This window comes from Balaenoptera borealis (genome assembly GCF_965194805.1).
Source record: "Balaenoptera borealis genome assembly, chromosome: 8".
NCBI lineage: Eukaryota > Metazoa > Chordata > Mammalia > Artiodactyla > Balaenopteridae > Balaenoptera > Balaenoptera borealis.
The window spans coordinates 54,318,213-54,336,901 of NC_138865.1; the positions used below are offsets into that span (position 1 = coordinate 54,318,213).

Here is an 18,689-nt window from a genome sequence, read left to right on the forward strand (position 1 = left end):
GAGAGGAAGAAAAAAAAAAAAGACATCAATTAAATAAAATGCTTTATCCTAACTCACTAAACTAAAATACTCCTGAGTTAACAAGTGATTAACAGGCACACTTCCCAGTTGGATTTATAATCAAATTGTTATTCTGTAGAAGAAGACTGTATTTTTGTTTTTCTAAAAAAATAAATAAATTTATTTATTTATTTATTTATTTATTTCTGGCCACGTTGGGTCTTCATTGCTGCGCACGGGCTTTCTCTAGTTGTGGCGAGCCGGGGCTACTCTTCGTTGCAGTGCACAGGCTTCTCATTGCGGTGGGCTTCAGTAGTTGTGGCACGTGGGCTCAGCACTTGTGGCTCACAGGCTCTACAGCGCAGGCTCAGTAGTTGTGGCACACAGGCTTAGTTGCTCTGCGGCACGTGGGATCTTTCCAGACCAAGGCTCGAACTCGTGTCTCCTGCATTGGCAGGCGGATTCTTAACCACTGTGCCACCAGGGAAACCCAAGAAGCTTGTTTTGATATCATCTTGTCAGCTTTTACCTCGTATGAAGTACAAGTTTATGGCATCGATTCATTTGTAATTCAACTATGATCCTATTATGTGCCTAAGGCCCTGTTAAGGATAATCAAACTATGAGAAGTGGGCTATGGTGCTTTCCTTTCAGCAAAATGCACATAATGAACAACATTCATACTATTTTTTAAAAGTCATTCTCTTTTGAGTTACAGAATTCCTAGAGCGAACTTCACATTTAAACAAACGAAATGAGTTCATCATGAATTATTCAAAGTCTAACAGAAAAGATAAAGGTACTAGTAATAAACATAATTAAACCAGTCTCTTAATCCAATCAGGAGTCTGTCTCTAAAGTTAAAAAACTTTATGTAAACACCGTGTAAACTAAGTAAGTTTAGGGGTCATTAACTATTTCATATATAGATACCAGACAGAGCATAAAAAACCATAACCAAAGAAGACAAAGTTATACAAAATACCTATTAAGAGACTTAGGTAATACATGGTAGAAACCTAGAGAATATGAACACTGAGTCAAGATTTCTATTATCTTTAAACTCAATACCTCTAAAAATAAAATTAAGCTTTTGAAATTTTATTTTCTTTAAATATTTATTTATTTATTTACTTATTTGGGCTGCACCGGGTCTTAGTTGTGGCATGCGGGATCTTTAGTTGCAGCATGCGGGCGCTTAGTTGCGGCATGCACGCAGGATCTAGTTCCCCGACCAGAGATCGAACCCGGGCCCCCTGCATTGGGAACACAGCGTCTTACCCACTGGACCACCAGGGAAGTCCCTGGAATTTTAAATATTTCTATGGATTTTATGTGCTTTTTAAAAAACTTTACTGAGGTATAATTTACATACAATAAAATGCACATATTTTAAAGTGTACAGTTTGGTAAGTTTTCACAAATGCATACACCTGTGAAACCATATCACAATCAAGATAGTGAACACATCCATCAACATCCAAAATATTCTTGTACCCCTTCATCATCCCTCCCTCCCCAGGCAAGGAGTGACCTGCTTTCTGTCACTATAGATTAGTTTCTAGAATTGATATAAATGACATCATACAGTATATTCTTTTTTGTCCGGCTCCTTTCACTCATTGTAATTATTCTGAGATTCATGCATGTTACTGTTTATATCAATAGTTCATTCGTTTTTATTGCTGAGTAATATTCCACTGTTGAATATACAAAATGTTTATCCATTCACCCATGTTAATAAACATATAGGTTATTTTCAGTTTGGGGCTATTATAAAGCTATCATGAATACCCATGTACAAGCCGTGTGCACGTATGCTTTCATTTACCTTAGGTAAATTCTAAGATGGAATGGCTAGATCACCTGGTAGGCATATGCAATTCTAAAAAAATGCCAAACAGTTTTCTAGAGTGAGTATACCGTTTTACATTCCTATCGTCAGTATATGAGACTGCCGCTGTTCTGCATCCTCTCCAACACTCTATAAGGTCAGTCGTTTCAATTTAAACTAGATTCTACTATGTCTACAGTGATACTTAGCTATAGTTTTAATTTGTATCTTTCTAATAACTAGTAATGTTGACCACCTTTTCATGTGCTTATTTTCCATGCATACATTATCCTTTTCATACATTCTTGGATTCTGTTCACTAAAATTTTGTTTGTAATTTTATATATGTTAATGAGGGATACTTGTCTATAGTTTTTGGGTTTTTTTGTTTTTTTCCTCTTGTAATGTCTTTATCTGGTTTTCACATCAAGGTAATGTCAGTCTCACAGAATGAGTCGGGAAGACTTTCCCCCTCTTCAATTTTCAGGAAGAGTTTGTATAGAATTGTTGTTATTATTTCTTCCTTAAATGTTTGATAGAATTCACCTGTGAAATTATCTGGGTCTAGAGTTTTCTTTGAGGGTAGGTTTTAAACTATAAATTCATTTCCTTTAACACATAGGGCAATTCAGATTATGTATTTCTTCTTGAGTAAACTTTCATAGTTTGTGAAGGTCTTAGTCCATTCAGGCTGCTATACCATAGGTTGGGTGGCTTATAAACAACAAAAAATTTATTTCTTGAGGCTGGGAAGTCCAAGATCAAGACACTGGCAGATTCAGTGTCTAGTGATGGCTGGCTTCCTAGTGCATAGAAGGCTGTCTTTTCACTGTAACTTCACAGGGTGGAAAGGAACAAGGGGTCTTCCTGGAGTCTCTTTTAGAAAGACACTAATACCATTCATGAAGGTTTCATCCACATGATCAAAGCACCTCCCAAAGCCCTACCTCTAAATACCAGCACACTGGGGATAACGTTTTAACGTAAGAATTGGGGGAGGGCATACACATTGAGTCTATGGCAAGGAATTTGTCCATTTCATCTAAGTTGTGTAATTTACTGTATAAAATTCTTCATAATATTCCCTTATTATCCTTTTAGTATCTGTAGATTATGTAGTGATGTCACATATCTCATTCTTGATATCAGTAAGTCTGTGTCTTCTCTCTTTTTATCCTGATCAGTCTGGCTAGAAAACTGTCAATTTTATTGATCTTCTCTAAGAACCAGCTTTCAGTTTCATGGGTTTTTTTCTATTGCTTTTCTATTTCATTGATTTCTACTTTGAACTTTATTACTTCCTTTCCTCTGTTTATGTAGACTTTATCTTTTTTTAATATTTATTTATTTATTTGCCTGTGCTGGGTCTCAGTTGTGTGCACATGGGATTTTTGTTGCCACATGTGGGATCTTCGTTGCGGCATGCGGGCTTTTAGTTGCAGCATGAGGGATCTAATTCCCTGACCAGGGATGCAACCCAGGCCCCCTGCATTGGGAGCCCGGAGTCTTAAACACTGGACCACCAGGGAAGTCCCTATGTAGACTTTAATTTGCTCTTCTTCTTCTAGTTTCCTACGGTGGAAGTGGAGGCCATTGATTTGAGATCTTTCTTCTTTCCTAATGTAGGTATTTAGAGCTAAAATGCACCCCCCCCCCAAATAATGTTTTAGTGGCATCCCACAGATTCAGGCATGTTTTCTTCTTATTCAGTTCAAAATATTTTTAAATTTCTTTCTTATTTTCTTTGACCAATGGGCTATTTAAAGTATGTTTTTCAGTTTCCAAATTTTGTACTTGGAAATTTTCCAAGAATCTTTCGGTTACTGACTTCTAACTTAATTACACTGTGCTCAGAGGATATACTGTGTACGACTTGAAGTCTTTTATGTTTATTGAGATTAATTTTATGGCTAAGAATATAGTCTATTTGATAATTACACAATGTGCATTTTAGCGGAATGTGTGTTTTGTTGTTGGAGAGAGGTCAAGAAGGTTATTAGTGTTGTTCAAATCTATATATCCTTGCAGATTTTGTCCACTTGTTCAATCAATTATTAAGAGTGGTATTGAAACTATAGTTCTGACTATAATTATAGATCTGTTGATGTCTCTTTTCAGTTCTATCAGTTTTTGCTTCATGTACTTTGAAGCTCTGTTATTAAGGGCATAACTATTTAGAATTACTACGTCCTTTCGATGAACTGACCTTTTTATCGTTACGAAACGACCTTCTTTATCTCTGGTAAAAATGAGTCTGCATTAACAAAACCTTTTAAAAAATATTAAAATATTTATTAAAAACTTAGATATATAGTTAAATATCATTAGACTTCATTTTCCAACTATAGCCAAGATAACCTTTCAGAATCAATTTCATTTCACCTTACTGTTTAGAATGGCATACATTTTAATAAATAAATACTGTTAATATCAACAAAATATTATTAACTTCAACTTACAAGGCTAAATGTAGTTTACAAAATTCCTCTCACTGTAACAAAAAGAGTTTTTTAAAGGTTCAAAACTATGTGTTCCTTGGTGTTCCAAGCCATACAGAATGAAAAATGAACACTGTTTAAACCACAAAGAAACTAGAGTATTATCAAAGTTATTTGCTACATTTAAGCAATTTAAAATAGCGCCTTAGTGATTCCATTTAGAAAGCATTATCAACATCAGTTATGCTGGCTGGATTATGGAGCTACAAAATTGAAAAAGCAAGTCATTTCAGATGAAATCAGTTTGTTTTTAAGAACACAAAGCAGTGTAATTCTCTACTGTTGCACCTCAACTGAAAGTTTTGTAAAGAAGGAGGGCTGTAAAGAAAGGCTGAAAACACAAATGCTTTAAAGGGGTCATACAGGATATAAGAGTTGTGGGAACTAGAGACCACAGGCAGCCACTACTGTTCAGATCCATCCAATTGTTGCCAAACCAGAATTGGGCAAAACCAAAATTTCCTTTTTGTCTTTTCAAGGGAAGCCAAAATAATCCAGATTTTTTCCCCCAACATTCCAGGGTAGAACTCTTGTGACCTAAACATGTGTCATCTACCTCTCGTGCCAAGTGTGACTGCCAAGGCCTTAGAGAGCCCAGTTAGTTCCTTTCCAACTTTACCCTGACTGTACAGAGTCGAGCATTGGAATAATCCGGATTTTTAATGTAAATCTCCAAGTTTTAAAATATCAGCAACTAATTCAAAATCCTTAAATACTAGTAAATTCAAACAAAACACATAAGCAGGCTATATTCACTCTAAAGATTAAATATCGAGAAAACAACAATTTCTAAATTTCATTTAAAAAATACTGACCTGGTTAGGGACTTCCCTGGTGGCGCAGTGGTTAAGAATCCGCCTGCCAATGCAGGGGATATGGGTTCGAGCCCTGGTCAGGGAAGATCCCACATGCTGCGGAGCAACTAAGCCTGTGAGCCAAAACTACTGAGCCTGCGCTCTAGAGTCCGCAAGCCACAACTACTGAAGCCCACGCGCCTAGAGCCCGTGCTCTGCAACAAGAGAAGCCACCGCAATGAGAAGCCCGCGCACCGCAACGAAGAGCAGCCCCTGCTCACCACAACTAGAGAAAAGCCCGTGTGCAACAAATACTGACCTGGTTAAATACCTAACTTCACCATGAAACATATGTGAGCCAATGAACCTAACTGTATATAAAATTGATAATGTAATCACATAGAAGGGAATGGAAAAAGACCTACGTGAAGAACTGAAAATAAATCTTAACCTTTACTTAGAAGGCTTTTTTTTTTAAACTTAGTATATTTGTAGCAATTCTGAAATTATTCTATCAATATATGTACTCCATGATTGCATAATTGTAGGAGGCCAGAGCTCTTGCTATGAGAAAAGGGAGATACAAATAAGGGATGGGAGAAGACAAGTAAGAATCTGTTTTAGAATGGAATTAGAGGTATCAGTATGAACTCATGGTTTTAAAATATATATGCACTGAAGGCAATGTGGTACCTTGAACTGGATCACAGAATAGAAAAATTTTTATTAATGTAAAAATCAGTGAAATTAAAATTTGGATTTTAGTTGACAACAATGTAACAATGTTGATGTCTTAGTTTTGACAAATGTACTACGGTAATATAAAATGTTAGCCATAGAAAAATACAGGAAATCTCTGTACTATTTTTTCAACCTTTCTGTAAACCTAAAATAATTCAAAAATAAAAATGTTTAAATACACATGTGTCAACATTATTGATAACAGAAAAGAAATGGTAATAGCCCAAATGTCCATCAACTGATAAAGGGATAAATAAAATGTAGTACATCTATACAATGGACTATCATTCAGCAATAAAAAGAAAGTAAATACTGATACATGCCACAACATGGATGAACCGTGAAAACATTATGCTAAGTGGAAGAAGTCAGTCACAAAAGACCACATATAGTATGGTTCCATTTATATGAAATGTGCAGAATAGGCAAATCTATAGAAAGAGAAACTTGTTGGCTGCTAGGCCTGGGTGTTGGGGGAAATGGAGAATGACTGCTAATGGGTATGGGGTCTCTTTTTGAGGGAATAAAAATGTTCTAAAATTGATTGTGATGATAGTTGAGCAATCTGTGACTACACTAAAAACCAATAAATTGTATACTTTAAATGGGTGAATTGTGTGGTGTATGAATTATGGCTCAATAAAACTGTAAAATATGTATGTGTGAGTGGGTGTATCTCCTCCTTCTATCTGCTAAAAAGAAAACCCACCAGCTGTGTCACCCCACCAGCAACAAACAAATCTAGCACCTATATCACTGTTTCTTAAAGACATTTCCCAGCCATGAGATACTAGAGCTCCTTGGAGAAATGGCCAATTCCAAGGCTAGGCAAAAAAAGCACAGGATGCACCTAGAACATCTTATGCAAGGCAGAGAAAAAAAAAGCACTGCTCAAAGACTAATGGGGGCTCAGAAAGGACACAGAAACTAGCTTGATGAGCCTCCCATTGGCCAATCTGGGAACAATTTCAGCATTAAAATGAGTTACAATAATGGATTATAAAACACTGACTTTCTTTTAAGCCTTGAGTCCATACTGATATTATAAAGTAAATGAATGAAAGTGAAGGAAGGAAAGGAAGGCTCTTCAAAACAGAATACACACTAATAAACACAGAAAGAATGATTAAAAACCATTTTACAAGCATCACAGTATTCACATTCAAGCAAGAATTACCAATGCATGCTAAAACTACTGGGTAGAAAAGTGACCAAGATGACAGAATAGGAAGACCCTGAGCTTACCTCTTCCCAAGGGCACACCAAAATTGCAACTATTTACAGAGCAACTATTGATAAGACCTGAAAACTAGTGGAAAAGATGTTCTACAACTGAAAATATAAAGAAATAATGAAACAAACAAGAGGGGTGGAGACACGATATGGTAAAGAACCACATCACCAGGTGGGCAACCCACAAGCAAGAGGATAATTACAACTGCAGAGGTCCTCCCCAAGGAGCCCCAAATCGGGCTCCCCAGCCCAGGGATTCTGCAACCAGGAAGATGAGCCCCCATGATGTTTGGCTATGAGGGCCAATGGGGCTTATCCAGAGGACTGTAGGAAATAAAGACTTCACTCTTAAAGGGTGTGCTCAAAATCTCACACATTCCAAGAACCAGGGACTAAGCAGTAATTTGAAAGGAGCCTGGGTTGGACCCACCTGCTGATCTTAGAGAGCCTCTGGAGAGGCAGGAGGCAACTGGAGCTTTCCCTGAGGACATGGACGCTGGTGGCAAAAATTTGTGGGAGCTCATTCTACCATGAGGACACTGGGGCTGGCAACTGTCATTTTGGAATCCTCCAACTTATTTTTTTTTTTATTAATAGTTGTTTTTTTTTTTTACTTTAAGTAAACTCATTTTTTGTTTCTCTTTTTTTTTTTTTGGCCACGCTGTATGGTATGTGGGATCTTAGTTCCCTGACCAGGGACTGAACCCACGCGCCCTGCACTGGAAGCACGGCATTCTAACCACTGGACCACGAGGGAATTCCCCTCCCCCTAACTTATTAGCACTGGGACCTGGCCCAGCTCACCAGCCTGTGAGCACCAGTACTGGGACACCTCAGGCCACACAGCTACCCAGGCAGGTACATAGCCCTACCAACCTGCAGGCCAGCTGTCTTAAGACACCCACCCCACCCACCTCAGGACCCAGCTACATCCACCAGAGGGCTCAGGACCCAGCATCTTTAGAAGAAATGTTAAATGGACTTCTCTAAAGTGGGAAATAAAAGGCCACAACTAGAAAAATAAATATTACAAAAGGAAAAATCTCACTGATAAAGACAAACATAAAATAAAGGTAGTAAATCAACCACTTATAAAGCTAGTAAGAAGGTTAAAAGACAAATGTAGCAAAATCATCTACATCCGCAACAAGTAGTTAAGTGATACAGAAAACAATAAGATGTTAAATATGATGTCAAAAACAGGAAATGTCAGGAGGGAGTTGAAACAAAAATGCAAGACAGTTAAAATGCATTTGAAATTAAGAGATCAGCAACTTAGAATAATCATTTATATACACACACACATACATACATACACACACACACATAAACACAGATTGCTACATATAAATGTCATGGTAATCAAAAACCAAAAATCTATAATGGATATATACACAAAAAGAGAGAGAAATCCAAACATACTACTAAACATAATCGTCAAATCATAAGGGAAGAAAGCAAAAGAAAGGAACAAAAAAACTACGAAAACAATGAACAACATGGCAATAAGTACACACCTATCAATAACTGCTTTAAATGTAAATGGCCTAAATGCTCCAATCAAAAGACACAGACTGCATCAGACACTGATGTGGAGACTGATGTCAAGTGGCTGAACGAGAATGTTGTGGAGAAGGTGAACATCAATCCCCAGGTGGACTGCTACTTGTTGAAGAACGGGTGCCACATCATCCTGCTGGCCAAGGGCCAGCTGCTCAACCTGGGCTGTGCCATGGGCCACCCAAGTTTTGTGATGAGCAACTCCTTCACCAACCAGGTGCTAGCACAGATTGAGCTGTGGACACCCCCAGACAAGTACCCTGTCGGGGTCCACTTCCTGCTCAAGAAGGTGGATGAAGCAGTGGCTAAAGCCCACCTGGGCAAGCTGAATATGAAGCTAACCAAGCTGACTGAGAAGCAGGCCCAGTACCTGGCCATGTCCTGTGATGGCCCCTTCAAGCCTTATCACGACTGCTATTGAGAACCAGGCCTGCCCTTTGCCTTCCAGCTGCTGTCATTGCCTGGGTCCCACGTCTCCTCCCCAAGAGCAAATGGCACCAACTATGAGACTGGTTTGATATTGTCCCCCATCAACTCCCTGAGGCTCATCACTCAGTCTTTAGCCTCTGCTGCATCCCTCATACTGTTCCAAGTGTGGCGGGGGGAATTGAGAAGTCCCTCCTCCAGCCCTAGTCATGATGGAGGTACATGGGAGTTACCCACAGGGAACCTTGAGCTCAGGAGTTTTGGAAATGCTCACTCAGTCAGTCCTTCCTTAGACTAGAAGGTGGCAGTGGTGGTCACAAAGCCCATGCACTTTACCATCCAGGCCCTCACGTGGCCTATGGACTTTATACCCATGTTCTTGGTTTACAGGTTCATTGGTTCCTCAGCCCATGACATACGAGAAGGAGCTATGTCAAAGGGTGTGGAGGAAATGTCAGAGTCTGTTCCTGAGAGCCTAACTTAGTGCTTAGCATTCTTTTAAACTTCAGAACAATGAGGTTGATAGTTTTAGACCCTATTAACAGAGATTGGAATACATTGTTAAGGGATAGCCAAGAAAGGAGAAGTGACAGCCAGAGGCTGAGAGGGACTAGAGAAACATAAAAGCATATTGTAACTTGATGATTCCCATCACAACTCTGGGTCAAAAAGAGATTAATTTGGTTTATAATGATTTTAATGTTAAAAGAGAATAAGAAGGTTCTTGTTCTAATAAAAATTTTGGTGCCCCCCCCCGCCAAAAAAAAAAGAGAGTGGCTGAATCATATCAAGCATCTTTTCTGAACACAATGCTATGAGACTAATAATCAACTACAAGGAAAAAAACTGCAAAAAACACAAACATGTAGAGGCTAAACAATATAGTACTAAAACACCAATGGGTCACTGAAGAAATCAAAGAGGGAATCAAAGAATACCTGGAGACAAATGAAAATGAAAATCCAACAATCCGAAATCTATGGTACATAGCAAAAGCAGTTCTAAGAGGGAAGTTTACAGCGATACAAGTCTACCTCAGAAAACAAGAAAAATCTCAAATAACCTAAACTTATAGCTAAAGGAACCAGGAAAAGAAGAGCAACCAAACCCAAAATTAGTATAAGGAAAGAAACCATAAAGATCAGAGCAGAAATAAAAGAGAGACTTAAAAAAAAAAAAAAAAAGCAATAGAAAAGATCAGTGAAACTAAGGTGATGCTTTGAAAAGATAACCAAAATTGATAAACATTTAGCTAGACATATCATGAGAAAAAAAGAGGGCCCAAACAAATAACATCAAAAACGAAAGAGGGGCTTCCCTGGTGGCAGAGTGGTTGAGAATCTGCCTGCCAATGCAGGGGACACGGGTTCAAACCCTGGTCTGTGAAGATCCCACATGCCGCGGAGCGACCAAGCCTGTGAGCCACAATTGCTGAGCCTGCGCATCTGGAGCCTGTGCTCCGCAACGAGAGGCCGCAATAGTGAGAGGCCCGCGCACCGCGATGAAGAGTGGCCCCCGCTTGCCGCAACTAGAGAAAGCCCTCGCACAGAAACAAAGACCCAACACAGCCATAAATAAATAAAGAAAATTAAAAAAAAAAAAAGAACTGCAATAGATATCACAAAGCAGCAAAACATACATACTTAATGCATTTCAGTCTCTCATTCAGAGTCCGTTTAATGACAGTTTATTTTAAAAATTCTGTTAAGTTTATTTGACTACTAAATACACAGTGGAAGTAATAACAAATTAAAAGGAAGAGAGGTAAACACGCTATCAGATCAAAAAATGAATCCGTGAAGAAGCGAGGGAAATATTTTATGAAACAGAAGATGACCTAAAGGCATACGTTAACTAGATCCTTAACTGCAAGAGCCCTACACACCTCAAATATACCTAATGGGTATCACTGCTTTACAAATGCTCTATAGCATGTATAATCATGTCATCTACTTATAATGGAACAGTTAACTTACTGATGAATTCTTTTCTCACCTTTATCTACATACTAAATACTAAAATCATATATACTAAAATCCTATATAATCCTAAAAAAAAAAATCTAACCTCTATTTTGTTTCATTAGCCAATTTCCAAGCTAGTACCACCCACAGCTAATTATAACAGTTCTATATGTTTTTTGATGTGGTAGATAAACTCCCTCTTCACCCTTTTAAAAACTTTCCAGGCTTGACTGGCATCTTTGATGAGGGTCACATTGAGCTTCCAGCGGCTTCAGGGGTGTCTTTAGGAGTCAGCACTATGGCAGAGGACATCAACTCCAAAATCAAGAACTATCAGCCTGCTCCTTTTGACAGCCACTTCCCCAACCAGAGCCAGACCAGGAACTGCTGGCAGAACTACCTAGGCTTCCACCACTGTGAGAAGGCAATGTCTGCTAAAAGAGGTGATGTCTCCATGTGTGAATGATACTGGTGTGTGTACAAGTCTCTCTGCCCCATAGCCTGGGTGTCAACCTGGGATGACCACTGGGCAGAAGGCATGTTTCCAGGGAAGATCTGAACTGGCTCCACCTCTCCTCTTCTGTCCTCCATCCTTCTGCTCAGGGTGGTGAAGGGGGACCTGGGTACGTGGTGATCCCCACCCTGGGATCCTGAATCATGGCTTAACTAATAATACTCACTGGAAGAGTGGGAAAAAAAAAAAAAAAACTTTCCAGGCTTACTCATCCCAGCTTATCAAGTTTCAGGAGGAAAAAAGTTGAGATCTTTGTTAGGAACAATTCTAAAACCCAGATTATTTAAGGAGAACAGCCAACTTTACAATATTAAGTTCTCCAGTCAAGTGCATACGGTATGGCTCTCCATTTTATTTAGGTCATTTTTTTTTTTTAAGCCTTTAACTAAAGTCTCATGATTTTCTTCACCCAGATCTTCTACATTGTTTGTTAGGATTATTCATAAGTATTTTACAGTTTTGTGGCTAACGGGAAGGAGCTCTTATGTTTGCCAAACAATCATTACTGGTACATTAATAACCTATGACTGAGTCTCAGACCTTGTTCTAAATGCGAGGAATTAAAGCAATGAAAATACCAAATGTCATGTCTTTATGAAGCTTACATTATAGTTGGGAAATAATCAGTAGATAACTATAGACTTATAAATAAATAATTTCAGAAAGCATACATGCTATGAATAAAAATAAAGGAAGATATAGAGAAAGAAAGTGATAACGGAAGTGCTTATTTTTATAGTGCAGTCAAGAAAGATCTCTTTGAAGAAGTAAGGAGGTAAAATCTGAGCAGGGGTTGAAGTGATAGGAAAGAGTAAATCATATGACAATAGAAAACATTCCAAGCAGGAAGAAAATAAAAAATAAAAGCCTAAGGGCAAGTAAATACCTTGATCTTTGAGGAACAACAAGAAAGCCATGGCTCTGGAGCTTAGGGGACCATTGAAAGATGAGGTCAGTGAAGGGGGAAATTATACAGGACCTTTTAGGCTAGGTAGGGTCTTTAGATTTTATTCTAAACATGCTGGGAAGCAACTAGCAGCCTCCAGATGACAGTGCTGTGTCTTTAAAAAAAAAATCACAGTAGTTGCTGTACACAGAGGGAGAAAAGAGCAGAAGCAGGGAATGCAGTTAGAAGGTAACTGCAGCAGTCCAGAAGAGAGATAATAATGGCTTATATTAAGGCAAAGGAGTGGGAGTGACAAGAAATGGCAAGATTTGAGATATAGTTTAAAGGTAAAACTGCTACTGATGGATTGGAGGTATGAGGGAAAAGAGAAACTAAGAATGACGTCCAGTTTGTGGCCTAACCAAGAGGATGAATGGTGGTGCCATATATTGAGATGGTAAAGTCTGAGGAAAGAGTAAGTTTGAGTAAATAAACCCAACATTCTGTACCGGACAAGTTAAGTCTGAGATGCCTACTAAAACATTCAAGCAGAGAAGGCACTCCAATACAGTGTGGAGTTTGATAAAGATATCAAGGCTGGAGTCAATAGTGAATTAATGATACGTATAACCACAAAATTAAATAAGATACCCTAAAAAGTGACAAATACTGACACAGAAAAGGTATAAGGCCTAAGCCTAGGGCACTCCAACTTTTGAGGCAAGGGAAGAGAAGCTAGAAAACAAGACTGAGAAGGAACTGTCATAAATCAGACGAGATTCAGGATGATATGGCATCCAGAAAACCAAGTGAGGTTTTCCCAAAACTAGGGACTGATCAATCGTGTCAAATGCTGATGAGAGGTAGAGAACTTTAAGACTGAGAACACTGACTAGAATGGGTTTAGTTGGTGAAGGTGGAGAAGAGCCAGCCTGGAGCAAGTTGGAGAGAAAATGCAAAGTAAGAAAATAGAGACAGTAAGTATGAGCAAGTCTTTGCAACAAATTTTTCTGTACATGAGAAAGAAAGGTGTGTGTGTGTGTGAGAGAGAGAGACAGACAGACAGACAGAGAAAGACAGTTTGAGATGTTACAGCATGTTCTTATGCTTGCAAATATGATTCAGCAGTAAAGAAAGATGATGCAGGGCAGAGAAAGGATAACACCAGAGGCAAAATCCTTCAACAGACAAGAGAATGCAGCACAGATGGAGGACTTGGCATATATAGAGAGACAAAGAGAGAGAAAAGAGTAAGGAAAGAAAAGAGATTAAGTAGTCTTCTTAGTAATGAAAGTGGAAGAGCAAAATGACTAGGTAATGCTGAGGGTACAAGGGATATTCGTGGCCATAAATTTAAAGTGAGACGAGTCAGTACTGTTGTTTGTTTTCTCCAATCACACTCAGCTGCTCAGGTTCAAGGGAACACAGAGTTTGCAAAGAATTGTGTTTTATCATGGCTGAAGTTTTGCCCTAATTACAGTGAAGGAAGAAACAAGAGAGATGATAACCTGACCCCACAAAATAGTACAGAACATTAGCAGGCATTAACATTTTTATTCAATGAATCAATGTAATTGGGTAAGGAAAGAAGTTACTGTATGAGGCGCATGATGGACAGTGAAAGAGTGGTGTGACTAATGGCCTGGTGGTCTAGATAGAATCCAAGAAGTGCCAAAATATGGTATCAAAGTATGTGAGCTGGCAGAAAAAGAGATGGAAGTCAGAATTAGATACTTAAACTACTTTAAGTTATAGATCATGATGATAAAGTCTAGGGTAATGGTTCTCTATTCTAACTACACATTGGAATCTAACAGAATACTTTTTCTTAAATCAGACCAAGAAAATAAGAATTTCTGAGGGTGGCACACTCCCATCAAAAATTTTTAAGCTGCCCAGTTAATTGTAATAGACAGTCAAAATTGAGAACCAATAGTCTTGGGTGTGATCATAGAAATGGGTAGTTGAGGCAAGTTAGAAAAGAAACCTGCAATCTGCAGATTCAATAACTAATGAAGTCTTCTTCTATTATTCCCAATATAAATAAAAGCATGAGCTATGTTCTAAATATTTTACATGCATTAACTCATTTCATACTCCTAACAACCCAACAAGGTGTAACTAGTATTATCCCCTTTTTAATGATGAAGAATGGAAGAGAATGAAAGTATACAAAATTAAAAGTCCTAGGTAATACATGAAGTAGTATAACACTATGTGTAGGTAAACTGTTGAAAGTTAAAGATACATATAATAAACCCTAAGGCAACTACTTAAAAAAAAAGATGTATAGTTAATAAACCAATGTGGAGATAAATGGAATACTAAAATACACTCAATCCAAAAAGGAACAAAAAACAGGACATTAAAAACAGAGAGAGAAACCTTAAGAAAACAGGAGCTGAACTCCCTCTTGTGAGAACACCAGAATCACAACTAGCTGCTGGACAATCATCGACAGGAAGACACTGGAACTCACCAAAAAAGATACCCCACATCCAAAGCCAAAAGAGAAGCCACAATGAGACGGTAGGAGGGGTGCAATCACAGCAAAATCAAATCCCATAACTGATGGGTGGGTGACTCACAGACTAGAGAACACATACCACAGAAGTCCACCCACTGGAGTGAAGGTTCTGAGTCCTACGTCAGGCTTCCCAACCTGGGGGTCCGGCAATGGGAGGAGGAATTCCTAGAGAATCAGACTTTGAAGGCTAGTGGGATTTGATTGCAGGACTTTGACAGGACAGGGGGAAACAGAAACTCCACTCTTGGAGGGCACACACAAAGTAGTGTGTGCATCAGGACCCAGGGGAAGGAACAGTGAAGCCAGGGGAGACTGAACCAGACCTACCTGCTAGCGTTAGAGGGTCTCCTGCAGAGGCGGGGGGTGGCTGTGGCTCACCATGGGGACAAGGACACTGGCAGCAAAAGTTCTGGGAAGTACTCCTTGGCGTGAGCCCTCCCAGAGTCCACCATTAGCGCCACCAAAAAGCCCAGGTAGGCTCCAGTGTTGGGTTGCCTCAGGCCAAACAACCAACAGGGAGGGAACCCAGCCCCACCCATCAGCAGTCAAGCGGATTAAAGTTTTACTGAGCTCTGCTCACCAGAGCAACACCCAGTTCTACCCACCACCAGTCTCTCCCATCAGGAAACCTGCACAAGCCTCTTAGATAGCCTCATCCACCAGAGGGCAGACAGCAGAAGCAAGGAGAACTACAATCCTGGAGCCTGTGGAACAAAAACCACATTCACAGAAAGATAGACAAGATAAAAAAGCAGAGGGCTATGTACCAGATGAAGGAACAAGATAAAACCCCAGAAAAACAACTAAATGAAATGGAGATAGGCAACCTTCCAGAAAAAGAATTCAGAATAATGATAGTGAAGATAATCCAAGACCTCGGAAAAACAATGGAGGCAAAGATCGAGAAGATGTAAGAAATGTTTAACAAAGACCTAGAAGAATTAAAGAACAAACAAACAGAGATGAACAATACAATAAATGAAATGAAAACTTCACTAGAAGGAATCAATAGCAGAATAACTGAGGCACAAGAATGGATAAGGGACCTGGAAGACAGAATGGTGGAATTCACTACTGCTGAACAGAATAAAGAAAAAAGAATGAAAAGAAATAAACACAGCCTAAGAGACCTCTGGACAACATTAAACACAACAACATTCGCATTATAGGAGTCCCAGAAGGAGAAGAGAGAGAGAAAGGACCAGAGAAAATATTTGAAGAGATTATAGTCGAAAACTTCCCTAACATGGGAAAGGAAATAGCCACCCAAGTCCAGGAAGCACAGCGAGTCCCATACAGGATAAACCCAAGGAGAAACATGCCGAGACACAAAGTAATCAAATTGGCAAAAATTAAAGACAAAGAAAAATTAGTGAAAGCAGCAAGGGAAAAACAACAAATCACATACAAGGGAACTCCCATTAAGGTCAACAGCTGATTTCTCAGCAGAAACTCTACAAGCCAGAAGGGAGTGGCATGATATACTTAAAGTTATGAAAGAGAAGAACCTACAACCAAGATTACTCTACCTGGCAAGGATCTCATTCAGATTCAATGGAGAAATCAAAAGCTTTACAGACAAGCAAAAGCTAAGAAAATTCAGCACCACCAAACCAGCTCTTCAACAAATGCTAAAGGAACTTCTCCAAGTGGGAAACACAAGAGAAGAAAAGAACCTACAAAAACAAACACAAACAATTAAGAAAATGGTCATAGGAACATACATATCGATAATTACCTTAAACGTGAATGGATTAAATGCTCCAACCAAAAGACACAGGTTTGCTGAATGGATACAAAAACAAGACCCATATATATGCTGTCTACAAGACACCCACTTCAGACCTAGGGACACATACAGACTGAAAGTGAGGAGATGGAAAAAGATATTCCATGCAAATGGAAATCAAAAGAAAGCTGGAGTAGCTATACTCATTATCAGATAAAATAGACTTTAAAATAAAAAATGTTACAAAAGACAAGGACGGACACTACATAATGATCAAGGGATCAATCCAAGAAGAAGATATTACAATTATAAATATATATGCACCCATCATAGGAGCACCTCAATACATAAGGCAACTGCTAACAGCTGTAAAACAGGAAATGGACAGTAACACAGTAATAGTGGGGGACTTTAATACCTCACTTACACCAATGGACACATCATCCAAAATGAATATAAATGAGGAAACAGAAGCTTTAAATGACACAATAGACCAGATAGATTTAATTGATATTTATAGAACATTCCATCCCAAAACAGCAGATTACACTTTCTTCTCAAGTGCGCACGGAACATTCTCCAGGATAGATCACATCTTGGGTCACAAATCAAGCCTCAGTAAATTTAAGAAAATTGAAACCATATCAAGCATCTTTTCTGACCACAATGCTATGAGATTAGAAATGAATTACAGGGGAAAAAACGTAAAAAACACAAACACATGGAGGCTAAACACTACATTACTAAATAACCAAGAGACCGCTGATGAAATCAAAAAATACCTAGAGACAAATGACAATGAAAACACAACAATCCAAAACCTATGGGATGCAGCAAAAGCAATTCTAAGAGGTAAGTTTATAGCTAACAAGCCTACCCCAAGAAACAAGAAAAATCTCAAATAAATAATCTAACCTTACACCTAAAGAAACTAGAGAAAGAAGAACAAACAAAACCCAAAGTTAGCAGAAGGAAAGAAATCAAAAAGATCAGAGCAGAAATAAATGAAATAGAAACAAAGAAAACAATAGCAAAGATCAATAAAACTAAAAGCTGGTTCTTTGAGAAGATAAACCGAATTGATAAACCATTAGCCAGACTCATCAAGAAAAAGAGGAAGAGGACTCAAATCAATAAAATTAGAAATGAAAAAGAAGTCACAACAGACACCGCAGAAATACAAAGCATCCTAAGACACTACTACAAGCAACTGTATGCCAGTAAAATGGACAACCTGGAAGAAATGGACAAATTCTTAGAAAGGTATAACCTTCCAAGACTGAACCAGGAAGAAACAGAAAATATGAACAGACCAATCACAACTCATGAAATTGAAACTGTGATTAAAAATCTTCCAACAAACAAAGGTCCAGGACCAGATGGCTTCACAGGTGAATTCTATCAAACATTTAGAGAAGAACGTTATAACACCCATCCTTCTCAAACTCTCCCAAACAATTCTGGAGGAAGAAACACTCCCAAACTCATTCTATGAGTCCACCATCACCCTGATACCAAAACCAGACAAAGATACTACAAAAAAAGAAAATTACAGACCAATATCACTGATGAATATAAATGCAAAAATCCTCAACAAAATACTAGCAAACAGAATCCAACAACACATTAAAAGGATCATACACCATGATCAAGTGGGATTTATCCCAGGGATGCAAGGATACTTCAATATATGCATATCAATCACTGTGATACACCATATTAACAAATGGAAGAATAAAAACCATATGATCATCTCAATAGATGCAGAAGAAGCTTTTGACAAAATTCAACACCCATTTATGATAAAAACTCTCCAGAAAGTGGGCATAGAGGGAACCTACATCAACATAATAAAGGCCATATATGACAAACCCACAGCAAACATCATTCTCAATGGTGAAAAACTGAAAGCATTTCCTCTATGATCAGGAACGAGACAAGGATGTCCACTCTCACCGCTATTATTCAACATAGTTTTGGAAG

General features: G+C 38.5%; 1 protein-coding gene and 1 pseudogene across 9 annotated transcripts in view; one reads left to right on the plus strand and one right to left on the minus strand.

The window, feature by feature from the left end:
• Positions 1 to 15,961, plus strand: LOC309633176 (cytochrome c oxidase subunit 6B1 pseudogene; annotated as a pseudogene). Its single transcript has one exon. The product of its transcript is annotated as a cytochrome c oxidase subunit 6B1 pseudogene (transcript).
• DENND4C (DENN domain containing 4C) overlaps positions 1 to 18,689 on the minus strand; it is a 131,676-nt gene that overhangs the window by 95,437 nt on the left and 17,550 nt on the right. The gene's annotated exons all lie outside the window — the stretch shown is intronic.